Genomic DNA, 19,289 nt, shown 5'->3' with positions numbered 1-19,289 from the left:
GAGGTTCTTAAGACGAAACCAGAAAAACCGAGACCGCAATCCCGTTAAAGAATGCGCCGCCGCGTAATCCCACACATTGCAAGCCATATACATTACGCGTCCGCTGGCATATTTTGTCCGCTGCGGCTAAATCCTGCTTTGAATTCTTCGGAGACCCGTTCTAATCGGATTAGGGTGAACGCGCGGCAATAAATCTCGAGAGGTTTCTACCAAAGCACCCGCAGGCGTATACATATAATTGAGTCCGCCAAGGCGTAATTTACTCCTCATTGCCGGAACCGGAAAATAGCGCTTTCGCGAGTTGCGCACACGCTATAATGCGGCAGGGCCGTTCGAGATCGATAGAGAGAACGTGCTTCGACGCGAGCCTGCAGAGCACTTTGCACCGGTTTGCTCTGAATGCATCGAGCACAGTGCTACCGATGGACTCGCCGCACGAAGGCGCGATTACGGACTTCAGTTACTGTATATGAGTGGGAGCTCACGCGCTGCAATTAGAATGATTACCTTGAATAATGCGCAGCCCCTGTAGCATGTGTAGGCGTGGATCATTAAACGAATGCACTGCCGGCGTATTACCAGCTGTCACATATGGGAGAACGGTTTCCGCCAGCTACCGGTTAGGGAGCTGCGCAAGAGGTTTGGCGTGCGTCAGGACTAGTCACGATGCTGCGGCTTTATGTTTTGCACGGATTGGAAGCGTGGCGGGAAGAACTTTGAAGAGAGCATGACGCTGTGCTTTTTCGTACGATGATGACGTAGTGGATGGTGGAAAAAAACACACGGACAGAAGTAAGGCGAGAGTCGCTTAAGACTTAGGGAGCTTTCACATTGCAAAGAAAGCGCACAGAAATACGATGACCAGGGCGGTAGACAACACAATAACTACTATTCCAACTCAGCAGAAACCACTACTGCTGTCTTCTCCTGCGGAACTAATCATTGGATGTGTTGGTTCTGCGGAATGAAGCAACAGTAAGCCCGCATTTAACGTTCCGTAAGTCTATAGGAGCATACGTCCTGGCGCAGTGTCTTGAGAAATTAAGCACCAGCTGAAGTCTTTTTTTTTTGTAGAGGCATAAGAACCAACCAGGACAACCACGTACCTACACGGTGGTAGAATACACCTTGCTTTACTCTAAACTGACTCCATTCTCATTTTGTTTCTTATGATCCTTCTTATTAATTTCTTTTCCTACTGCCCCCGACTACCGGATTCTTGGGGCGACCATTGTCTTGGGCTAATGGACACCGACCAGCCAATCATGACACATCAAAGCGTGGTGACTAATCGTACGCTATAACTTGCTACTGATAAGGATTCTTGACAACCTTGTTCCTATCGCTCTTTAACAGCGACAACTGTTAATTCCTCGTTTCCCATTGATCGCGGCATCCATCGTGTTTCATTCACCAAGCGAAGAAAAGAGAAGGGGAGAGGGTAAGGGAAAGAGCGGGTGCAAGGCTTTTTGTCATTGCTCTTTAAAGGGGAGGGCACTGCCCATCGACGCAGTGCCTGTGAGCGCTGCACCAATGGTCAGTGCAGCGCTCACAGTGGTGAGCTGCGGAAAGTTTTGCAACAGAGGCGAAAACCGCGGTCGACGGCGAGATCGGGCTATCCGCATTATAATTCTCGACTAGCGCGTCTAGTTCACTTGGCGGCCACTACGTGGCGCATGGCTTCGAACACTCAAAAAATAGCGCTATTAGGAATTGACGCCAGCCAGTGGTGCCAGCAGGTCTCGAGGATTGCCATCAAGGCAGCATCTCTCGCCAGGTGTCTGCGGGGTGCATTTACCGCGCTCGCCAGGTCGTGGCGTGGGATAAGCGGGGAGCAGGGTTCTGCGAAAATCCCTTTAAGGAGTCGCTGCCGCCGCCGCCAGCCAAGTGGTTCCGGCTGTCTTCAGATCTTCCCCGGCGTATCTACCGACCCGACTACTCCTGGCTTCCCGGGATCCGGACGGGTACAGAACTTCCGGCGTGGGAACGGATCACCATAGCGGCTCGTCCAAAGGCTTCGCCGGCCATCGCTAATGGCAAAACCACTTGGGATTATCTCTCGACGGGGCGCTCCAGCTTTGCGCCTCGGTTTCTTCGAAGTTCGCCGACCGGTGGAGAGCGGGCCGACCAGCTGACGTCTCCTACCAGCCTGGCGGGGTCCTGGCCGCATCCCCCTCTCCCTCGGGCTCAACGTCTGCCAGGGGCGTTTCCATGTGTGCGGAGGTGTCCGTTTGTGTGTGAGAGTGAAAGTTTTGGCAACACCTACCACGGCGAGGGCGTCCCCTACCTGGGAAATTTAGGGAAGACGAGTGTATAAAACTGGACGGCAGATGCAGTTGAAGCAGCTCACTTCTGAACTCAAAAGCTTGTAAATATGTAAAATAAGCCAAGTCTTCTTTCTCCTCTAACAAACCCCTTCACTCAGCGGCACTCCTGCCCGGGTCGGAGCGGGCGTCATCTTGACCGAGGTTGTGTCGAGAAGCGACCCCGGTCCTCACCTTCAACAGCGCGTTTGACATCGTCCGTGACGAAATAAAAAGAATAACCGAATTGCTGCAGAACACAACTATGTAAGCCGTTAGGCTTAGCGACACTGGCTGGGCGCTGTCCCGAATTATCGGTAATGATCGTATAGCGGAGGCAAGGAGGCGTCAGCGAAAGTCGAGATTGGGAGGACATGGTTGCGATGAAATTCGCTTTATACGGAGTGTTAACTGTTCTACAAGTTTTTAGTTTTCTACTAACGGTTGGCAATGAAGAAGTATAATATGTCCGCCTGCGTCACCACGTTCTGGATAGCAAACCACAAGAAGGAACTATCTAATTGAAAGGGCCTATTTGTCTAAAAAAAAAACACTTCAAGCATATGCATGTGTCAATTCACTGAGTGGGACGAACTTGATATATGATGGCATGGAAGCACGAAGCTTATGCACATGAATGCGTTTATAGACGCCTTCACCATTCTGGCCAACGTGTTGTTTACCTCAGTAAACATGGCACATACCAGGAATTCAGGACCAGCAGTTATAGTTCTCTTGGCTGCCACAACCAGGCGCATCCCTGCCTTTTCTCCTCCTCTTTACCTCTCTCTGTCTTCGTCGCTAAGTTTAATTTAAATGGCAAATGATTGGCGCTTACCCGTGGCATCTGGAAGGAGGTATGTAAGTCAGCTGCTGCGGAGAAGAAATAAAATGTAAGAAAATCAAGAGACCTAACGCTTTCAGCGTTAAAAAGTAGCGTGTTCGAAATCATGCCGTGTCATAACCATCATCACGGTGCTCACTGTGGTACCCATGCTGGGGTAAGGGGCGCAGTCGTTGGCCAATAAATGACTTCGACAAGGCTCTCACGGGTCTAGTTCATAAAATTAAAAACCGATACAATATCTACACGCGAGATGGCTTCCACAGATAAAACCACTAGTTTCAGGCAGCGTTGAAACTAAAAAAAGATCGGTGGGATAAGGAGTGGTACCCGCGCAGAACTGAGTGACTGTTTGGTGTTTCGTGTTTTACAGTCGACTGATGGTTATGCAGATTCTTGAGGTGCGAAACTGGGCTATATTCGGTTGCTTTATTTAGTTTATTGCTTGTAGAAAACAGAAATAAAAAGAAAAACGAAAGCCAGTCACTAATTAAGGGCAGCTGTTGAAGTGAAGGCGCACGCGAGGGTCGCTCAATAAGAAGTTTGCATGACTAATTACATGCTTGATTACACGAGACTTGCGGCAAACACTTTTCAAGCGACCGTGTAACGAAAGAGCACCATCATCATTAATTACGCGTGCGTGCTCAGTCCTCTGAAAAGAGTCGTTGTGAATAGCCTTGAAGACTTCTTCACTGCGCTGAGATGAATTAAACAAAAACTGGGAGGTCGCTCAGCGAGCTTGCTTCGACGAGCAGAGCCAATATTTCCGTACGGCGCTCTTCCTCGACGAAGCCCAGTTTTCCTTTTATTATTTTTTAAAATTTTCATATACGCATCAGCGTGCTCGACGGTGATGTTCTGAGCCCCGAAAGCATCCGCGCGTCACGACCTTCTGGCGTTAATGTTAGAGCAGTTGCTTTAATTTTTTATTTCATAAAATCCGATCCGGACGTCGCTCATTACTTCCGTGTGCCGAGATCATCAGCATCGTGCTCTGTTTGCATTCGGCAGCCTTCCATGCAGCCTGCATGGGAGGAACTACTTTAATCCCACTTTCTTTTCTTAAACTCATTTTTTTTTTCATTCGTCGCTCGGTAACGTCGAAGTTCTGGTGGGTCATAATGTACGGCTTTTAATGGTGACCACTCGAGCTCCTAGCGCGGAACGGAAGTACCGGGGGGAAGGGCGCAGTCGTGAATACAGCGTAAGCCTCGACTTCGAGTACGAAGCGACCGGATGGACCCGCTTCCGATTGCGTAATACGCCGGAATATTTCCAAAATCTCCGCACGTGCACAGCCGTCATTGCGGAGCTTTTAGGAACATTCGAGCTTCAGTCATTAGCTCACACATTTTTACTTCTCGTGGCTGAGAGGGAACTAGTTTTCGCAACTTTTGCATAATTAAGTTTTCTTACTCTTTCTTGCTGAAACTCCCTCCCTTGCTGTTACTTTCAGCACCCTGTTTTTGTTTTGTTTTTCAGAAAGCTGCAAAGTTAACAGATGCTTATAATGCGCCGGCAGTCCGTTACTTCTTACTTCTTCCGTTACTTCCGTTACTTCTTCCGCCATTGTTTCGTTCATTTTTTGTTTACCGCACAGTGGAAGCCGCGTATCAGCTTTCCATCCGGCGACTCTTCCTTTTCAATTTCCGCCCGACCGGCCATTGCCGTACTAGTTGCACTACTTAGTTTTCTACGCGATGAACAGTCGAGCGCAAGCGTTTCGTTCGACGTTGGTTGAAGAACCGTGCTAAAATTGACAGACTTTTTAAAGCAGTCAACATAACACTCTCGCCAGGTTGCGATTCGAAAGGCAGTCAGTTATTACCGCCCGTGCGCTTGGCTTTGGCAAGGTTCTTGGTCAACAACAACAAAAAAAAAGGCGCTCTACTTTCAGTGCGTCCTGTGTGTTTCCCCAACTCCTTCATGACTGATGATTGTTCTCCATTGGCTGTGTAGTTTCGGCGCCTGTGTCTATTTCTGCAGAAATGTGCGTGTGTGCGCACGTGCTAGTGTTTCGACTTGACCGAGCACATCGATTTCCTTGAAGGCGCAGATCTTCGTGGGCTTTGAACTTTAATGACAAATAACATTGGCGTCGCTAACCCGCTGCTCTTGAGGGATTAGAACGACCCATGAGTAATTAGGAGTCGTTCGGAAGCTTACTACTGTTCGTCCTTGTTGTTTCCGGCGCGGCAGAAGCCAATACCTATACACGTTATCAAATTTGAAGTGAGATTATCTGTGGTAGTGATAATAACTTGACATTTGCCTATTATTTATATGTGCTGATATTCGTCGGCTGTGTAATGAGCCAATACCTTCATGAAAACATCTACCCCTTAGAACAAACAAGCAAACGTACAAAAAAATTCACAGACAAAATTCACAGAGAGTGATTCTTGCGCTAGAGTATGCTTTATAATCAGTTCCTGTGCTAAACACCCACCGGTTACTCATTCCTATGCTCTCGCCATATCTTCCTTCTTTCACGGTAACACTCCTTCACCTCTTTGCAGGGTAACCTCTCATCGGTTGTGCATTCTTACGCTCTCGCCATACCCTCCTCCTTACAAAAATGAGCTTTGAGTTTCTGGTGTCATGTTCATGCATTCCTTGTGACACATTAGAGAGTCATCAGGAAGTCGGGCATTCATGTCTTTCAACAATAAAAACTCAACAAAGAATCTTTTGCAATGATACTGAAGATTTCCTTATACCATTACACATTAAGAACTCTTATGTTGTTTTCATGCATTCCTTTGTGCGTACCACAAAGGGATGCAGGAAAGAACTGGACCAAGCGCGGAAGGCATTGAGGGGGGATAAGAGGATGGGCTGTATCCTTTTGTGACTCTGCCGGCAGTCTGGAAAGAGAGAGCTGGGTCATTGGCCAGTGAAGGTTTTCTGGAAAAAAAATTGTTCGTTTACTGCTATTTGTACAACCACCCTACTGATAGTTCCGTTGATAACAGAGGTTCCCGCGGCAGACACCCTCCGGTTACTCCGGCTGCTACTTCTCCACCTACTACTACAACAACGCGAAACATATAAGGAACGGGCTCCTTAACAGCTGTCGCTGTAAAACGCGCGCGAACACACACTTGCACCCTTCCTTGTGAGCTCATTCATCACACTCCTATACTAGAAGGGCCTGACACTAATATCAATCGAAAGAAGTACCGAACTGAATTGAAATTCATCACCAGAGTACTTCCAGATTACTTCTTCCCATATCCTCTCTTTCTGTCCCCTCACCTCTTTCATTTCATTTCTCCATTCTGCCTGCTATCCTTTATTTCCGCTGCCCCAGCTCAGGTGCTTCAGTATCGATGGCAAATGCCGGGACTAGCAAAAATCTTTTCCTTCCTTTTTACTATTATTTCAATAAAACCATTACCACCACGACCTTACGGCACGTGCTGAAGCAACGAAGTAGCAGCTGTGAATATTCGATTGTAGATCGTTGCCTAACGCGTGCTTCGAAACATCCATCGTCGAAGCTAGCCGCCAATACGACCCCTCGTTACTCAATCATGCTCCATCTTACTAAAACCAGGTACGTTGATATGAAAGCGAGAGCTGGGGGTCAATTTATCAGGGAACCGAGTCCACAGAGCTGCGTGTTTGTACGACAGAGCAGTTAGTCATTAATTGACCGCCGCACACGACCTATCCAATCGCGACAGCCGACTGTACGACCGCCAACATCATTCACGTTCCTTTTCGGTGGGCGACCAACTCTGCGAACTCGGCGCCTGATTCACCGGCGCCCGCTACACAGAGTTCACAGTACTGCACGGTATTTGGCGAGGTTGGCCCTCGAGGCTCGTGAAACAAGAGAAAAATCGCGCCATACGCTTGCGCTTTTAGGTGCGTATTTGTAGGGGCGAATTCAGCGAGGACTCAAGGGAGAGGTAATGTCGAAATGCGCGCTCACTACAACAGTTTTGTTCGTTTGTGTCAGGTAATGCCTGACGTGAGCGCGTATACAGAAATTTATTCGTTAAATTTTATATAAAAAAGAAAAGTAACACTGCATTGTTTGAAAAAAAAAAACATGCGGTATTTTGCTGAAGATAAAAGCAGGGGGAAAGACCGAAGCCATATAGCAGGGGAGAATTGTGTGTCACGACCCTTTGCGCTTCCGTTCTTTTACACGCTGTTCCCAGGTCTCGTTCGGCCTCTCACCCACACCCCATCTTTCCTAGTTGTTCTTGCCGCCGTCTCTTCGCGTTCAGAACTTTTTTTTTTGTATTACTCTGCTGCTACTGCTCGCGACATCCTCTTGGTTATGAAACACCTTCCTGGGCGTCCGTTCTTTCGTTTTAAACGTCGGCTATCAATTTTAGCTCTGAATTTTCGCATTGTTGGCGGTTGCAGCTAGAACGCCCCCTCCGAAATCTTTCTGTCGTCGTTCGCATAAAATAACGTCACGACACATCACGGTCACATTTGTCACTGCCACCATATGACCCACAGATCACAATAATAGGCCTTGTGATATGTCAATTGTCATGTGACGCGAACCATTGATTAATAGCTCAAATTATCCATCCAACGGCTCCAGGATCAGTTAACTGCCATCGTTACAGTTGACTAAACTCGCAACTGTACTCCAAACACCACGAGCTTTTTTGTAAAAATGGTCCAAATCCACCCTGAGAAAACTGAGAAAAACTCAGAATTTTTTACATCCGCTGCAAAGCATTGGTTTAAAAAGCTAGTTGATTCTGATAGTAATTTCACATAATTTCAGGTTTTGGATTTAACTCGTATGAGCCCCCCCCACCCCCCCTCCTCGGATAAAAAAAGAAAAAGCTCACTTTTTCTTGTCGCAGTTCTCCCTCCACATTTACACATAATCCTGACGTCAAGAACTCGAATAACATAACATGAGCGACCCTTCAACATCTTTTAAACCTTTCTCCCAGTTAACCCATTTCGCTTCCTTGGAGGCAAGGCCAGTGCACGCAACACTGCATCCGCTTCGCTCTCGTGGCGCTGCTAGCAAGCGTTCCGGGCAGTTGCCCCTTCTCTTCCTCGTTTCGTTTGTGTCCCGGGACACGAGTGCATGCCGCAACGAAGGCGAGCACACATATCTTTCCGGAGGATTTAGCGGAGGCGGCAGGCACGCTTATTAAATAAGGCGGATCATCACGCCGCAGGAACCAGATGAATCCCCCGGGGCAGAGAAAAGCGAGATGAGTCTTGCGCGGTCTCCGTTTCCCTGTGCCGGATCAGGTTAGTTGTGCAAAGAATGAGTCGAGGACGAACTTTGCCGAAGCAGCGCGGCGGCCCGGGCTCCGAGAAGAGGTTTCTTTCGGGCGGAGCTTGTTCCGTGTCGCCGTTACGTTAGCAGTGTGAGTTGGCGCCCGAGTGATTTATTTAGGAGTCCCGCGGTATTCGGCGAGAAACCCCAGCGTGTCCTAGTTCACGCACGACAAGTGATTCCGCGCCTGCAATGATGCGCCTGCAGTGGTGTTGCCTGGTGGACTCTCGTCTCATGGTGCTCTGCTTCCGCTGTTGTTTCGCCTAATGATATATCGGTTAGGATACAGAATAGGCGTACTTTAAGTGCTGTCAACATCAAGTGCTGAAATGCTTACTCGTGCGCGTGCGTGCGTGCATGCGTGTGTGCGTGTGGGTGCGTGTGTGTGTGCCCGTGCGTGTGTGTGCGTGCGCTACATGCTACACTTTGGGAAGGCGTTATGTAGGTACATTCCGCAGCCAGACCATTGCGTTATCTATCAGGAAGGAACGTTCCGTGTTAGCACTGGCGTTTGCCACGATGGTCGGGCTCCGTGCTGAGGCCCGTCGTTGCACTGCGGTGGGCTGACGCACGCCACTTCCCCAAACTGGGGAGGCTGGGGCATAAAATTTTTGGTAGTGGGGCTCGGCGTCCGCGCCAGCCCCTGAAAAAAAGAAAGGTTCTTGAAGTTATACCAGTGGTTACAACTTGTTTTTAGTGAACAAAGTAGCTGATTACTAGTAATCGATTACTGGAAAAAGAAATTGAATTACAGAGAACGGTACTTCTCGTAAAAGTAATCTGTGCATTACAGAATTCCAAGAAGATGTAATTTATTACGTGTCCTTTCCGGTGGTTATTTCTGATAAAAATCGACTGATATCTTTCGGTGTTTATTTGATATTGAAATTCTAGTTGTATGGCGCAAACGCTAAAAGCGGTGCTTATCGTAAAAAAAAAAGAGTTTACAAAAGGGCATAATATACGCAAAGAGCTCCATTTTTTTTTTACCTCACTGGTACGCACGCTATGAAGAGTTGGTCGTAGTAGTAGGCTTGCTGACCTTGTTGTTATTAATTGGTTTTTGGGGGAAAGGAAATGGCGCAGTATCTGTCTCATATATCGGTGGACACCTGAACCGCGCCGTAAGGGAAGGGATAAAGGAGGGAGTGAAAGAAAGAAAGAGGGTGGTGCCGTCGTGGAGGGGCTCCGGAATAATTTCGACCACCTGGGGATCTTTAACGTGCACTGACATCGCACAGCACACGGGCGCCTTAGCGTTTTTCCTCCATAAAAACGCAGCCGCCGCGGTCGGGTTCGAACCCGGGAACTCCGGATCAGTAGTCGAGCGCCCTAACCACTGAGCCACCGCGGCGGGGGCTGACCTTGTTGACTCGATTGTGTTTGCATGCTTGTTTTGTGAGCTCCAAAAGTTCCAAATGCTCATTGCACATTATTACTTCACATGTTAAAAGCTGCTCGGAACAAAACAGGGTAGTCGCACGCAAGTAATTTCTGAAACAACGGAGCGTCCATGAATCCATTGACCCGTACGGCGGCAAGCTTCGACCGCCGTTTTAAGGTTCTTCAGGCTGCATTAGCCCCTCACAAGGGGTCTGTTGGACTATTCGTAGTGCGCGAAGTCCCCTGGCAACACAGTTTTTCACAATGGTCCATGAAATAGTAGTCATAGTGGTTGTTCCGTGGGATTACCTTAAGCAACTTGTCTGAACATCTTGTAGAACGATGCACAAAAGCTGCGAGCTACAACCTATACGTCTTCTTCATCTACCATGCTGTCCACCCTTTATCTACAAGGCTGTCTATTCTTCACTGGACTTGTGCAGGTGCATCATATTCAACTTCTTTAGTAGGATGACAAGTTTGATACCAGGGAGAGGACATATCCCGTATATGACGTTCTCTTCCGACTGAAGCGTCTTTATAACCTCAAGTAACGAGGCAGATGCCTCGTATAGAAAGCCTATTCTAAGAATTAGTCTTTGCAAATAATCTAGATTAGACATTTTCTTTCAGCTTTTTGGCTCCTCTCTCTTATGGCGTGAGTGCTTTTGAGAAACGGCGAAATCTGGCGCTAATACATCGCAACAATGTCGAGAGGAGGCTGATAGAAAACCATTGGGGGGGGGGGGGGTGCTCACTGTGGAGAAGCTCTTTTGTTCCAAGACCTATTAAATGATAGACAGCGCAAATTTCAACTTACAGTCCCAGTTCCTGGCGTGAGAGCCGTGCGCTCCGCTAACAGGGCTAATCCTTTTGACCATCCCGGCCGAATTCGAACTTTCTTCGCCTTAGATTAAAAAAAAAGGTTCACGAATTTCTATTTTAGAATCCACTCGGCTGCTAGCGCTTAGGTGCGCTTCTTGAAAGAGGAAACTAAGCCTTGCCGAAATATTCTCTTCGATAAGTGTTTAAATTATCACTGCTATTGCTACGAGTGCCTTGTTAGCAATGCAGTCATTTGAAAAAGAAAGTACTCGGCCTATTTACAAGTAATCAATTATTCGTAACACATTACGTACAACTCTGGTAGGCACTAAGACAAGCCCTCTTTCGCGTCTTAGATCACTACAGCTAGTGCAGGCGTGCGTTTAAACAGGCTCTTTGGGCAGGCATTAGAGCCCTTTACAAAATTTTTAATTGATTTCGCACGTTGCAGTTTTCCCTTATGAACAAATGGTGTCGCTGGACGACGCTCAGACGAAGTGCTGAACATTCTTGTCAACATTTGACAGCTGCGGGTGGTGTCGTCACATTTGCTGTGTCAAAATCTTACTACTCATAACGCGCCTTAGTTGCGCTTATATTAGCTCCAGCAAAAACTGGCTCTCCCGCCACTACTTGTACCGGCATCGATGATGTGCAGCTGACTTAAGATTTTTGAAAAAAAGGGCCGCCATTTGCGCGTACGTGGCCGCTGCACCTGATGGTCTACTTCGCCCTGTGAATGAAGGTTTCGAGGTGTGTCCACCCCCCTTTCCCGCTACCTCCAGATTATCTTGAGACTGCGCCTACACGCTAACGAATGACGTGAGGAGCGCTAGGCGGCGCTGGCGGCCCTCCTTCTCGGCGGGTGCCGCAACGCTCTGCCCATTTAGGCGTTCATTAATTCTCCACGGAACGGCGATAAATGACGGTTAGCGGTGGCAACGCAGTTCCTTATAGCGCTGCCCTCAGTACGCGGCCGACGAGCCCAGCGAACGGGCCGCCGCGACATGCACGGCGGAACGGCCGCTATAGGGACGGGCCGGTGACGGCGCCCTCCGTGGCGAAGTTGGACGCCGCCCCGTCCGTTAGTTGGTTCGCTATTTCCATGCGGAGCCAATTATGGATAGGGGGGGTGCACACGCGAAGGATTGATCAGTATTGACGACTGTGGGCGGCGTGCTGAGAGCGCGGATCGGAGCGCGGCATTGGCATTCTGCATATGCTCCATGTGTGTCCGTACACTATAAACAGAAAGGATAGTAAAAAAGGGAGTGAGCTGTCTTCTAGCACACTCCCCTTCATAAAAGGGAGTGTTTAGAGTTTGGAGTTCGTTCGCAGAGCAGAAGAGAGGTTCTGGTTTTTTTATTATCCCTGCTTTCTTGGGCCGCAGGAGGGACACAAATGAGAGGAAGGTCACTCTTGTGACGCAAAGAGGACGGTTACTTGTTGGAACAATCATTCTTCACAGTGATCCGGCGCCGAGTACTGGCAGAGGGACACACCTGCCTTCAAGCGCCTACGCATCGTGACATTGACCGAAATTTTTCTCGTTTGTACCTAGGGCTCATTGCCGTAGCAGCAGTGGTGCACCGTGTAATTTAAACATTCAAAATCAGGCCACGTATATCAATTCCAGTCTACGTGCAAAGAAGGCCATGAAATTAAATATTTTCGCTTAAATTGCATCGAATAAACTTTTGGCTGCGGGTGTGCGTAAGCATAGTAAGAACAAAAAAGGATTAGAATGAACGGCACTAATAAGCGCGCCACTTGCTCCTACGTTGAGGTGGAAGCAACGAAACTGTCATCAGGATTGGTTCCTTGGTTTTAGACAGTTGCCGCTTCTTCAAAGAGAACAATAGAGCGTGTAGCTGCGAATAACCGTTAGGTGAAGACTACGCGTAGATGGTAGACCACGGAAGGCGGGCCTGCCATTTTCATTGTTGCAAGACCGGAGGCATGAATAAAACGAAAAAAAAACTGACACTGTAGTCTAGGAGCCATTAGAAAAAAAAAAAGGAGATCGCATTGTGCGTGCCTCGTGTCGTCGACGTCGCGGAGCGACTCAAAGGCTTTGTAACGCCGACAGGAACGCGGACCCCGGGTGTGACTCCTATCGAGTTCAACGACCACTTGACGTGGCTGTCTCTTTGTCAATCCGCGCTTTTGCCGTTTCCACGTCTGTTGTGGTTCCGTTGGGCTACACACGTATGCAAGTGGGAGTCCGGCCGTAACTTGCTTTTCTGCTGTCAGTCAGCCTTCTGCGAAACTGGCAAGACGAGACAAATAGTACTCTATTTTTTTTTCGCTCCGGACCGGGAAGTCGGGGTTTTCTGGAGCGCCAACCGAAGGCGACGCATTCGTTGAAAGGAGCTGGGTCTCTTCGATCTTGTCGGATGTTTCAAGTGCCTCGGGCTAAGCGAAATCGGATTACGGTGTGCGCCCTGCGGGTTAGTTCTCCCCGCTAGCGCTTTTGAGTCACGAAGCGAATGTTCTGCACCTCACGGGCCAAGTTGTCATGAATGGCGTCTTCGTCCACTCTAAACCGAAAAGAGTAGAAAAGAGCAGAAAAGAGTAAGTTGTCCTTTTTTACTCCCGTATAGCCGAATTTGTGCTTAGAGTGCCGTTACGCGGCTTGCTCTCGCAGCCATTAGTTTTCAGTCCGAAACTTTTATATACGTATTTTTTTTATATTGAGTGAGCGAGAATTCTTTGACAACCGAATCGAACATTCGTCGCGCAGAAAAGTATTGACGGACGTAGCAAAGCTGAGGGATTTAAAAGAGCCGAATAAGGAAAGTTCCCCTCCAGCCTCCTCTGATATGCGCTTAAGAGCTTTGGGGCGTATTGATCGCGGTGGGATTATGCTTGAAAAAAGATCATAAAAGAGGGGGGGGGGGGGGGGTAATACAGTTATTATAGGTTTTGTATTTTTAAAATATATTTTGAAGTCATTTTTGAAAGTAAGCAAGAGCCACTCGCTGGGGGGCTTTTTCAGAAAAAAAAAAAACCCTTTCGATAACGAAGTTGTAGACGATACATCACCTTACAGCGTTTGCTACAGAAAGCGAAAGTTTAATTATCCGCAGCTTCTTCCTAATTGACGGCTTAGGTTTATATCCTTCGCAAAGTGTGCAACAAAATTTTTTTTCAAGCACTGGATGCTTTCAGTGAGTAGTTCTTTCTCGTGCACTAACATAGCGAAGTAAAATCGCATTCATTAGACCAAAAATAAAAAAATACATCCATATGCACCTGCGATACGCCAGGGGTAACTGGTGTAGAAGTGCATTCCAACCGATTGCACTTGCGGCTGGTGACAGAGTACCTCGCCTTTCCTCTGTCCTTCATCTTACTGGAGCCCCCATAGAGACCCATCTATTCAATCGAGGCCATCTTCAACGTCTGCCACTTCGTCTTCTGCCGAGTTCACCTGTATATAACATGGACAGCTTATCCACCTACCTAAGCGGTCACGTATGCGCTGAATGGTATACGTGTCTATGTACCCGATGTACACTTATACATCGTCATCATCAGCGCCATTACTTCCACTGCATGACAAAGTCCTCTTTCACTTATTTCCAACTGACCCAGTCCTGTGCCAGCTGCGACCACCCTAACCCTATAAACTTAGTAATCTCATCCGACCGGTTGTACAGGGTCGCTTATTGTGAAAGGGAACACGCGAGCACGTGGCCACCGCATTTCGCGAAGCCCTAAAGCGCTACTCACACAGGGGAGCCGGAGCTCCCACTCACCCGACGTCACATTCACATTGAGGGACGTAAGGGAACGCGGCCGAATATCTACTTAGTGGTGCTGAGACACGACGTCTCTCTGCCACTCATCAATCGATCGCTCGAGTCAGTGGTTATCGATGACATGGCTTGTCGACTGATTTCAGGTGAAAAACATGGCTAGGGAGTGGAAAGCAAATGGGCTATGTACGGAACGTGCCCAATGTTCACTAAAAGCAATTTGGCTGGCTGAGAATGTCAGCCGTGTCTTCAACAGTGTAGAAGCGTGCGCACGCGAACGCTTTCAGAGGATGGAAGGCTCGTATGGTAAATGCACTTCGCGTTTTTTTTACCTTTCGGTCATATAGAATATTCATCTGCGCGGGACCGTCTGCGTTCGCGCGGCATATCTCGTTGCCGGTCACGTCCTGTAACCGGCGTTCCTCTGTATAGCGTAGAAGTCCGCGCACGCGTTTCGCTTTGATCAAACGCGTCGGCGCAATGCATTACCGCGGCCGCTTTGACGCGTGCTCCGACTGCGTCCGAGAGAGGGCGCGAAAGTCACGCGTGGCGCTACGCGCGCGAGCGCAGCAAAGTTCGCAACTAACCGACTGCGTCCCTAAGTTGGCGGATGAGTCGAAAAGCCTACACACTGGCTGCGCTTCACGTATGACCGGACCGCGATGAAAGGCCGCGCTTTTGCACCGTTGCCTCCTTGGAACTGAGGTAACACCTGAGAAGCGCAAGTGGCTGTTTTTTTTTTTACGGTTTCAAAAACTTTCTAATTAGGCATGCAGTCAGGGAAACATGTTCGCTCCCCGTAGGCGAGATGAAAGGACGATCACTTGCGCCAAAAGTGTACTCCGCTGGAGGCCAGTTTCAAAAGGGGGTTCTTGTGCTGTGTTACCGCTCCGGAATTAGTACAGAAACTCGCAACGGTGCCCCTTTGAAATTGGCACCCTCAATTCATTTTTATCTCTCAAAAATTCACGCTCTCGATTTCTATATTTTTAATTCAGGCTGAACCGATGTGCAGCCGGCAACGAAACAAAGCCCGGCTCGAGGTAGCCCAGCGTTACGACGTGAAAGTGGTCTTCTCTGCCCCTCACAAGCTGTCCAAGCTTTGCAGGATCACTAATCCGGAGGCGACCCAGCAGCGTGGCTGTGGCAAAAAACATAGGCGGCCTTATGTTGATTGCACAGAAGGTGTAGTTTACAAAATTCCGTTAAGTTGTGGAAAGACGTATGTTGGCCAAACTGGGAGATGCGTGAACGAGAGGTTAACAGAGCATGCCTTGAACGTGAAAAATGCACGCGAGGGAAAAGATTTTGAAGGCTTCCTCGCAAGTCACTGTATCACTTGCCTAGATTGTACTCCTGCACTCGATGACACCTCCATAATCAGAAAGAGCAGTGTACGTATGACTAGAGAAATAGCAGAATCAAATCAGATATATAGCCTGGGAGAGGGCTGCGTCAGCACAGCCTCTATCGCCCTTTCACCAAAAGAGCTGACTTTTCTGAGCATGCGCGAATGGTAGCTACACTACGTTTATAAGTGTGAATCCCTTCAATAAAATTTGTTGTCAGTTCAGCGCCCGTCCTTGTCGCCTCGTCTCTGTCCTCGTCTGTTCAGCGCTGCTTTTCCAGAAAACCATGTACCAACACGCCCAACTCGCCGCATTAACATATCACAAGCTTGTTCGCCGGAAACTGCGAATAAAGACACGGCTGAGAACGAAAGGGCGGTCATGCGCAGACCAAGATCTCGACACCAGCAGTGCAACATCAGATGGTGCGGCGATGCAGTTGTGCCCAGTTTTCTATAGTTTTGCGCGTAGGATTTTGCCGGTTGCACAGGGTCGCTTATTGTGAAAGGGAACACGGGAACGCGTGGCCTCCGCGCTTAGCGGAGCGCTGGCGCCGAGAGCCGGTGAGAACGGGCGGAGTAAATCCAATGATGGTTCTTTGCGTTTCTTCGGAGGGGCACAGGACCTCTCCAATCGTGAATTCGACGGTGTGGGAGGAGCAGACGATGATTGATGCCAGATGATGGAGACAGAGAAAATATATTTACAGGATGTACAAGGGCAAACTGCGTTACAAGTTGTGTCACACAGACAGTCAAACTGTAACTTAAAAGAAAAGATCTCATACAGAGAAACTCGACAAGACCTTACTCATCGACCCGAGGTTAGAGTCTAGGGCTGTAGAATTACGTGCCACTGCACGGAGCCTCTAGCTCAACTAGATAACACTGCTCTCCAATGATTTTACGTGCAATTTTAAAGGTTTCGCAAACAAAGAAGTTAGGGCGGTCATATATCGAGGCCCGCCCTAAGCTTCGATAACCAATGGAGGTAGCCACAGCCCCTGAAGGTTGGACCCAACTTCGAGCCCGGGGCTTGGCTATAAAGAAAAAGAAACACATACAGAAAACATTTTGAGAACCCTCTCCCCGAGGGGAGTTCTCGGCCTTAGCGCATGATGCTTTCCCCTTCCCTGCCGCACCCGCGCGTGGCCTCTCGAAGAATGAAAAGTTGTTTTTCAGCTAATTGGCGGGACCACTGGCTCCACTGGCTCGCCGCAGGAATGTCAGACGGCGGAGAACCGCGACGCTTCGGTGCTATCGAGAATGCCAAAAAAGAAAAAAGGGGCCCATCGCGGAATGCGAGGTGGTCCGCATTCTGCCGCAGTGGGAATGCTGCCTAATACCCCTGTCACACGGCCAGTTTCAATCACCCTCGAGTCGAGGGTCTTCGAGATTCTCAATCGCCATCGAACTCGCCGCTGCTACACGGCAAATCTCAATGGCCATTGAAATGGTTCTCGTGTCTCACTCTACGCTTGTGCGGCGCCACAATCGCTACTTTATATTTTACAAAAATAACAAAAATATTTGATAAATGTATACGAAAGGCTTAAATACACGCATACGCGCATGTCGTTTAAAATCCTTTTAATTGGGCGCACGCGACGGACAGATGCAGACACTGCTGTAGCCATTCTAATACAAGACGAGCCAAAACCATGCCAGTCCAACTGCGTCGGAGCGCTGCTTCGTCAGGCTTAAGACCGAGGAAATCGCCATGATATCTGAAAAACAAGAGCTATTTTTCTCTTGAAACTTTATGCGAGAGTAAGAATGGGCAAATCGAAGGCGAATACAACAGCTTAGAACACGATATTGCTTTGAGGGATTAGCGACGAAGCTGTTATCGCTGTGAAGCGGGCGGGCAGGGTGCCGCCATGTTGTCAACGTTAAGTACGCAAGCAACGCAAAGACTGCAACGCAAAATTAATGCTCTTAATGCACTTAAAACCACTCTAATATATTTTTAAAATAATTTTACAAGCTGCTTACATTAAATTTTATGCGAGTAATGTTTGTTCATGTTTCTGCACCGTGAATGTGTCGTGTACGAAAGTGCGCTTGGCGCCGCTCGGAGCAACGGCAGCGCTCGAAGGCCCTCGAAATCTCGATGGAGTTCTGCGCTACTCCGTTGACTCGATAGGCTATTGACTCGATCGCCATTGAAACTGCCCGTGTGGCAGCGCTCGATCGCCTTTGAGTCGATAGACTATCGGTTCGAGGGCCCTCGAAATGCCCGTGTGACAGGGGTATAAGACCAAGCGGCGCCACGTGCTCGTTGTGTGCGCCTCGCATGCTTTCTTGGCGCGCTTAACAAAGCCAGGTGTCTTCGGCCGTCACAGTGGTCAATCAGCCAGTTCCTCCTGCGCCTTTGCCACTGCTTGCGGGGGTAGGGGGGGGGGGGTAGGCACGCGGGTAGGGGGGAGGGGAGCGTAGACTGGAAGCCCGCAGTGACCGCAAGCCAAGGGAATAAAAAAAATGTATGTACGCATTGGTGAAGCGCGGCCTTACAGTAGGTATACCAGGCGCATGCGCCTTTGTTGACGATTCTCTCGGACTGTCGGCGGCAGAGCTTCGCGAAGTGCGGCGACCACGCGCTCCGGTGTTCCTTTTCACAATAAGTGACCATGTACATAAAGGAAGCATGGTTCTACGTAACTTTTTTATATATCTACATTTCCCGTTCCATTACGAGGAAAATATTCTCGAGATCTCTGGATTACCCCGTATGATTTCAGTGCGTGCGATCTACTCTGCGAGATTTCGTCCGCTGCAATCGCATAAAGCGTTGCAGCTGTATTCAGAGAGCCTATCTTAGGGGTTGGCTTACAGCCTTTACGAGTCCATATCACTCAAATGAGGGCGTCTTCAAGCGAGCGATATCACCAGCCCGTATACTCTACCGCAGCACTCAGGCGCATACCGCGTTCGTGAAATAGAACCTTCGGGCAGTCGGCGAATGCACCCCTATTTAAGTCGCCGAGCGGAGAGCAGTTGAGCCGGTTAGAAGCCTTTATAAGGCCAAGCTCGACGAAGATGTTCGCAATCTTTCTGGCTGCTTATGAGCGCCTCGGAATGGAGGCACGGGCGCACAGTCTAGCTGTATCACGGTGAACATGGGATGGAAAAGGAGCAGGTAGAATGGGCTCTATTTGCTGCCTTATTATTTTTTTATGTGGAAAGAATTGAATATATTGGCGTAATTCAGTTTCCACGTCGGCAGCGGCCATTCTAGTGTTTATTAATGGCCAAACGCCGGCCAGTTGCGTTGCAGGGGTAGCACTTCAAGGCATAGAAACAGTATTTTATGTTTGGCCACAAAAGTACTCCTCATTGTTAATTTTCTTCCTTTTAGAAATACAACCCACGCAAAGAAAAGCAAGCTGAATTACGTAGCATTTTAAAACAAGATCGCGTTTCTACCCCATTTAGGAATAAAAACGTCGCCCTCCCTCTGCCCTTGTCCTGAATTTCTGAAAATCGTGAAAAGAAAGGGCCATATATATATATATATATATATATATATATATATAATTGATACTGTGAG

General features: G+C 48.6%; 1 protein-coding gene and 1 non-coding gene across 4 annotated transcripts in view; both read left to right on the top strand.

Annotated features, from left to right (window-relative positions):
• The window catches only part of LOC144125277 (multiple C2 and transmembrane domain-containing protein-like), a 200,579-nt gene that overhangs the window by 76,294 nt on the left and 104,996 nt on the right, over positions 1 to 19,289 (top strand). The window lies entirely within an intron of this gene.
• LOC144126479 (U1 spliceosomal RNA) lies at positions 8,909 to 9,068 on the top strand. The gene has a single exon (XR_013313519.1). It is a non-coding gene; the product is annotated as a U1 spliceosomal RNA (small nuclear RNA).

The sequence above is a fragment of the Amblyomma americanum genome, chromosome 3 (assembly GCF_052857255.1).
Source record: "Amblyomma americanum isolate KBUSLIRL-KWMA chromosome 3, ASM5285725v1, whole genome shotgun sequence".
In the NCBI taxonomy this organism is placed as follows: domain Eukaryota; kingdom Metazoa; phylum Arthropoda; class Arachnida; order Ixodida; family Ixodidae; genus Amblyomma; species Amblyomma americanum.
The sequence above is the reverse complement of the archived record's forward strand: the minus strand, read 5'-3'. Positions and strand labels throughout refer to the sequence as shown.